The sequence below is a fragment of the Rhagoletis pomonella genome, unplaced genomic scaffold, assembly GCF_013731165.1.
Source record: "Rhagoletis pomonella isolate Grant_MI unplaced genomic scaffold, Rhpom_1.0 Rhpom_scaffold_00007, whole genome shotgun sequence".
NCBI classification, from domain to species: Eukaryota; Metazoa; Arthropoda; class Insecta; order Diptera; family Tephritidae; genus Rhagoletis; species Rhagoletis pomonella.
Genome location: NW_023458561.1, coordinates 56,044,727 through 56,052,506, shown reverse-complemented (window position 1 = coordinate 56,052,506; position 7,780 = coordinate 56,044,727). Strand labels below are relative to the sequence as shown.

Sequence of the window (7,780 nt, the reverse complement as noted above, 5' to 3'; positions counted from 1 at the left end):
TGATAGTTGTTTTGTTGTTGGAATTGCTACATATTTCTCTCATTCCTTTCATCTCGCTCACTTCATTTTTTTCTGCTGTCTCTTGTTATTGTATTTGATACATAATTTCGCTGCTTGCTACCCATGCATTCTACCACTTTGCAATGGGGTGCTCTCGTACTGTTCGAAATTAGGAATAGTATTTTTGCATTTCGTGCAATCCGTGCATCGTGCAAGACTTCGAGAATACCCCTAATATCTACAGCTTATGTTTTTCATATGCATGCATTTTTTGAGGGAATTATGCCAAGTTGCACCAATCAATTTTAAATTTATCAGCCTGTTAAAATCAAAAATTACTTAATTTTGTTCGGAAAATTTGTTGTTTTAAATTTTAAAAGTCTGATAAATTTCAAAATCGATTGGTGAAACTTAGGATTTAGTATTATTTTTTATAATTTCACTAGGGCTGCGTTTCACCAGATTCATTAAGTGCAAAAAATATTCAGCGGGACAATTTTCTCAAAATTGGTACTGTCCCGCCAAAATCGGTACGAACGATCACCGTAAGTATGAGCACTTTAGGCGCGGTCGTTTATCGCATTGATGAAATGTACATCCATAATTTTCGATACATCGGAGGGCATACATCGCAGCATCGAATAGCATGGGATTTTTCAAATATTATTACACAACAAAGCTTTTTAAGAAAATTGTGGAATTGTGTGTGAGCTAATTTCGTTTCTAACGGACTATTGAATCAAGTCAAAAAGTTTTTAGTAAAACTATAGAAATCATAAACATTTTCATTTTTAAGTCAACATTAATTCTCCCCTGATTTTCAAGTTTTTTTAGAAAAACTTTTGATTGCAAGTCTGTTGTCCATTTCATTCGATATTATGATTTCTAGATACATACATACATATGTATGTGTAGCTTAAAGAGTAATTTAATTTTGTATGGAGGAAATGTGGGGGGGTGGGGGGTGATCATTAAAAAGGCTTACAAAATTTCAATTGCTTCACTTGTGAACCTTACACTAAATTTAACGAAAGTAATTTAAGTGAAAAATGATTTTAATTTTTTGAATTTTATACGGAAATCGACAGAAAAAACAATAATTTTCCATTTAAGTTGCTGGTGAAACCGGCAGTTAATCTATTTCAATAAGATGGATAATAAATCTGTAATCAAGAGTTTTTCTAAAAAAAAAATGTTTGGCCAAACTCACTTCTCTCGATGCATCGGTGTTTTTTCGACAACCCTACCAGAAATTAGTTTAACTTGACGTACTATGATATCAATAAGCACATCAAACAAACAAGAAACACCACGTGAAATTAAAAGCGAAAATGATTGCACGATAAGTTCAAGTTCAGGTTGTTAACAGTCGTACCCATTATTGTCCCATTTGAAACGTGTGCAACTGTATCTAGTATGTATGTAGTTATGATTACCTTGCAGGTCTGCCTCCCTCGCTTTAATTCTCATGAGCGAATTCCCTCCATTTTTCAGCATACCTAAACTTTGCATGTGATTTATTGTTCTCTAAACATAACATATCTTTATTTTTTGTTTTTTTTATTAATCAGCTTAATTTTTTTCCTTTATTCTAAGTGAATATGCATAAATACATCTGTATGTGTTTACTTGTCTGTACAGTACCTACTCGCATATAAGAGTACTCGCGTTGGTATGTAAATCTTCTTGTACATATGTATGTATGTATGTTTTTATGACGACGGCGAACTTTGCGTGCTATTTTTCAGAGATTTGCGCTGAAATTTATTTAAGGAAACCTACAAATATTTGCAATGAAAAGAAAATCATATGTGTCTTCAAAATATTCTCACGCCTAGATAGCATTTTACGTATTTAGTTATTTATGTATGTATGTACAGCTGTACATTGTGTGTGTTTATAAAAATATAGCTAAATACGTACGCCGTCCACTTAAAAACTGTCCCGTGAGCAGAGTTGCCAGAAGTGAGATTTATCTTCAAAATGAAGTTATTTTTCATAAATAATCAGAAAAATCTTCACATGCAGCTAATTGCAACAAAATAAAACTCTACACAAAAAATCTTCACAGTGAAGATATCTGGCAGCACTTGGAAGATTATTTTTTTTCTCAAATACTTACTTACTTAAAAAGGTATGGCCATGAATGCAAAGATATATAATTAAATGAGAACAAAGATTTATTAAAATACTTTAAAAGCGCAATTTACAAGACTTCAATTAAAAAGTATTTATTAGTTTATATATCATAGCTGTATATTTTGCAGTTATCTGCGATTTTTTGTTAATTCCAATGTTTAAATAATACATATGTAAATAAAAAAATACAAGTAAAAATACTTTTATGTTTTGTGAACTAGTCAAGTAAGGCTGCTATGGATTCAAGAACTTTTTATATATTTTTTTTTTTAATAAAATGTGTTATGGTTTTGTATAATAAATGAAATTTAATAAATTTGTTATAAAATCTTCAATGAAGATATTTTTGTTATAAAATCTTCAATGAAGATATTTCTAGAGAAAAAAGATTTTGTTCCAGTTTCAGTAACCTTTTTATGGTGTCTTGAAGTTTTTATCGTCACTTGGATGATTTTTAACAAAATTTTCTGGCAACACTGCCGGTGAGTCGCACAAGTTGTTGATCTCGGCAAACATGCTTTTATCTTTATATACTTGGACATACATATGTACATATGTACGCACATATGTATGAACATATGTGTATATGTGACCATTTTAATGATAACTTTTAGGTATTTTAATAAGCCCTCTCATTTTTATCGCACGCGTAACCGCCCTCTTTTCTCAGACATATGTACATATGTATGTATGTACTATGTTTGAACTTATTTCTGATCTTCAGGCCAAATACATACCTAATTTTTTGTTGTAGAATGAACCATTTTTTTATACAAAATTGGCGGAAAAATATTAGAATAAAAATTGTTGCATATATTGTGAAAAAATTTGCTGTGCCAATACTTTGTTCCGGCAGTGTATGTATGTATGTATATTAGAAATATACTAACATAAATTTTGTTCGCCTTTGTTCGGCGACGGTAAAACCAAGAACACTACTGGGAAAATATGTCTGTAGATGAGGAGAGTTTTTCTGGTTTCAAAATTGGTTGAAAATTAAGGCCAAAATCGTCGTTTAAATATTTCCGTATTTGTCTATAGTTGTTTTGGCAACCTGTTCCCCTTGAGTTGTATTCGCATTGAAAATTAAACTTTGTAATAAAGATAAATGCGAGGATGAAGAGAGAAATGAAAACGATCAATAGAAAAAGGCGAAGACAAAATTGAAGATAAAGATGAAAATGAAAACAACGAGAAATACATAAGAATTAGCGTAACTGAAAGGGCAAGAAAAGTTATTGAAAATTTTCAGTCATAAAAAATTTAGTTATCAAAAAAGTTATCCAGTTATCGAATCATCGAAGTTATCCATGTCTATTGAGTTATCGGAACGTATCGAATTATTCAAATTGATCAATGTGCTGCCAAAATGGATAGTTATCGGATTATCGATATTTGTCAAGTTAATGAAATTCATCAAGTGATCGATGTTTATTGAATTATTATTATTTTTGGGATTAACGAAATTTATCGAGTTTTCTTAATGCATCGAGTTGTTGATATTTTTTGGTTTACTGAAATTTGTCGAATTATCGAATCGAAGTTTTTGTAGTTTTCAAAATATATCGAGTTATTAAATTTGAAGGTCTTATAAATTTATCAAGTTATCACTGCTTATCGAATTTTATCGTGTTACCAGAGTGTAACGAGTTATCGAAATTTGTGAATAGCTTTAGCAAAATATGGCGCTATCAAAATCAACCGAGCTATCGAAATTTCTAGAGGTATCCAATGTTTATCGAGTTATCGTTTTACTAATCCGACTTACCGACACAATGGTATATGCATGGAGTCAGTGTTAACCAGAGTTGGTGAAAACGGCCCTTAGTTATTTACTTACAAATGTACATACATACATATTTGCACATCCTTAAAGATAAAATCGTATACCTATCATTTCATAATTGAAATTATTATATTTGTCTTAAGCGCGACCTTCTTTTCTAATTTTCCTTGTTTTCCATTGTATGCATTTATCGCATATGATTTAAAGTTTATTTATACCTACATACCCTGCAAACCATTTTTTTAGAGTATTCTGAATTCTAGACAAATTTTAAAAAATTCATAAAGATATCATCAAATTTTTTGTCGAATTTTCTAAAATAAAATAAACTGTGCACACTTTGATTCATTTACGAAATTTCGGAAGAAATTCGGTAAAGCAATGAAAATAGTGCTGCTATGTGAAGAATTTCTTGCAGAATTTTTTTCAGAATTTTCTTCATTTTTTTTTACGAGTTCGTGTCAACCACTTCATATAATTTTCTTTGACGATTCGTAAAAAAATCGTTACAGAAATGAGATACTCCTAAAGATTTCGGGAACTTTGGTTTGCAGGGTATGTACCTACATACACATGCTTCTTTTGCAACAAAATTTCTTAAGGCTATTTATACCTTTCTTTGTTTTTGTTTTTATTTTTGTTTGTTTGCTACGATAAGTTAAGAACAAAGCATAAGAAATAACGGAATAAATATTTATATTTTCCCTGAGATATGTACATATGTGCTATGTAGATAAGTAGAAGTCATTAAGAGTTGCCAGAACGAGTCAAATTCAAAGTGCTTTGTATTTGGAACTTGTATTTGATTCAATTCAAATTACTATATGTAGGTACACCAAATGCGCACGCGTTCTCTTCTGAATCTTGGTGCATATTCTTCTATTAATTGAAACTTTTTTTTTATTTGTAGTTTTTATGGATGTAATTACATATCGTACGCCGTCTTTAATAGAGTCACAACTCAACATTTGGCATTTTTGAGATTATGCGCTAAAAATGTACACAGACCTTTTATTTACCTTTCAGCAAAATCTGGAGCAAATTTTTGTTATAATTAAAAAAGAAACCCAAGGTAAAGTCGCCCTTGCCCATATGATTATCATGTGCTAAGAAATAGATTTTCGCATTTCCTGACAAACGCATTTGAAGACGGTGTGCGATATGTATGTAGTTTAAAGCGTTGCTATTTATTATAGGCCCGTAGTTAGATTGGCGAATGTAAATTAGAAATATGTACATACATATGTAGACGAATTGCATACCTTCCCAGCTAGCAAGAAAACGTTCCTACATTTTACGAACATTACATTTTACGAAAGGCTAAAAAAATTGAATAGAAGGATGCTTGTAGTAATTTGTCACCACAAGAAAAAGTTTTCATTTTGTTGGAAATTTTTCTTGAACCACAATATTTTTTATAATATATAGGTAATATTCGCATACGAATGCTTTTTCGATCCATTTACGACTGCTACTCCGCTCCACAATTTCAAGCGAAAGAGTACTCGAAAAAGAATCGTAAACGGTTATCGTAAGTGGCTATCACAATCGACTTTTTATATGGGTTTTTTTTGAGAAAATATCCAGTTACGAGCTCGTTTACGATGATTTTGCTGGCTGGGTGGTATTGCTCTTCTTGCCAAGGCAGTCAAGAAAGGTGAAGGTAGCCAAAATCTTTAAACTTTTAATTTGTGCAAAATTTTAATGAAAATTTTGACAAAGTTTGAAATTCCAGTTTTTGTTACAGTATTATTCATAATTTTATATAGTTATTTTCTGGAGGCCTGCCTTTAAAATTGTATAGATTTTCTAGGGCAAACCGTAGATCGCTATTAGGGTGATTGACTCGGTTTTGTATTGTATTGTATTGGGTGATTGGGCGGTCTAATTTCACTTTTTAAAATAAATTAACTATGCCCGCGCGGCTCAATTTCATTTATGGATTGCGGTCTTAATACACGCGGTCATAACTTATGGAGCCGCATCAATTAAGAAAAAATCGATTCGCAAATTTTTTGGAGCCGATTCACGGATCGAATCGCAACAAAAAAATTGAATCGGAAGGACTCGATTAACCAATCTTCGATTTAAAAACGGCATCTTTAAGTCAGATGTTTATTCCAATATTCTTTATCTGCCTGGAGTGATTTTTATTTTCCGTTTTCACTACGAGAAATTTGGGTTGTACGTTTATTCCGTATTTAGCCGACCGAGCGCGTTTCACCTAAACACATGTCTGGATATTTTTTGTACGACAAATTTAATACTCGTATGTAGCAGAGTTCTGCATTTTTTTTAAGATAACCCACATTTGTATAACTCCTTCAAAAGCCCAATAGCAAAGTTAAAATTTTATTGCTAATGACTTGCTTTTGTGTACTTGATTGGCAACTTGGCTACCCACAAGCCAATGAGTTCTTCTGTTCGACTATCTATCGCCGTATTTATAAGAGTATTTATCTATGTATGTATGTATGTATATTAGGGCGGGTTAATTTGTATGCCAGATTTTTCGACTATGCACGTATAGCACAGAGGGATTCTACGTGTACTTCTAAGCAAATTTGCCGAAGAAGCCATGGGTAGCATGTTTTTATACAAAATTTAAGCACCTCTTTACGAAACGACAGCAGAATTATAAGAAACCTATTTTCGCAATTGGGCAAACTCCAAATTGATTTTAGATGTATGGTATCTTCGACAAATTTTCTTAGAATTACAAGTTTTTCTTAGAATCCTCGTATGCCATACGCGCATAGTAAAAAAAAATTACCGCCCTAATGTATACATATGTAAATGTCTTAAATGGGCGTTTTCAGCAGAAGGTCTCCCTCGAAAAAATAAAGGCATATATATAACTTATTTATGGGCGAATTTGGCTGCTTTTTATAAGCAGATTTTTTTTTATTCTCGCTAAGTTGCGCCAGGCTCGAGATATTTTGAAAATCGATATTTACTCTCCGATTTGTTTCAAATTTGGCATACATATGTACATATATAGTTGAAACATAGTAGGGCATAGATTTGCAAAAAATGGTCTCGTTAGGTGGCGCGGAAGTTAAAATAAAAAAACATATTCGACATAAAATTCCGGTTTTATTTGCTTTGAAAATTCGTTTACAAATAAATGTTTGTTCCACAAGCTACTCGAAATAGTAACAAGTAATTTTTAGCAAAAAAACCGACTTCAACTCTCTCATAAAAAAAAAATATATATATATATATATATCTCATGATCCACTGATCGGATCTTAACCAGATTAGTATGGGACCACCTCTGAGACACTACCTTTCCGATTCAATTATTGAAATCGGTTGACGGTCCAAAGTTATGCGGTAACATACATAAAAAAAAAATATTAGGGAACTGATAACCTCCTCGTTTTTGGAAGTCGGCTAAAAAAGGCAAAAGAAGGCACTAAATTGCTCGCTGATTCCGAAAATCGAGTTAATTTTTTATTCTATGGATAAGTTTTCGAGATATTTCCAGGTGTACATGGCGTATGAGTAACATTATTTTCTGCAAATTTTTCATACAATAAATCTTTGCGCATTTTCATATGACCACTTATTACTTCTTTATTTATCCATCGATTTTCTTCATTATGACCTTGATTTTTTTTTGTAATAGAACAGGCTTTAACACAGCTTTGAATATACTAAACGTGCGCTCGGCGTGAGTTGATACCATTAAAACGTGTGTGTGGAACGTTTGAAAGGTCTATATTATCAGGAATAAGGGCTATAATCACTTTTTGAAGGTACAATAGGCAAAAAAAAAGCAACATCAAATGTATATGGAATCAGGGAAAGCTAAATCGAATATAACTATACTCTATCTCTTTAGCAGAAAAA

General features: G+C 31.8%; 2 protein-coding genes across 4 annotated transcripts in view; one reads left to right on the top strand and one right to left on the bottom strand.

Moving 5' to 3' along the window:
• LOC118743108 (aspartyl/asparaginyl beta-hydroxylase) overlaps positions 1 to 7,780 on the top strand; it is a 50,627-nt gene that overhangs the window by 11,348 nt on the left and 31,499 nt on the right. The gene's annotated exons all lie outside the window — the stretch shown is intronic.
• The window catches only part of LOC118743111 (CDGSH iron-sulfur domain-containing protein 3, mitochondrial), a 22,381-nt gene that overhangs the window by 13,633 nt on the left and 968 nt on the right, over positions 1 to 7,780 (bottom strand). The gene's annotated exons all lie outside the window — the stretch shown is intronic.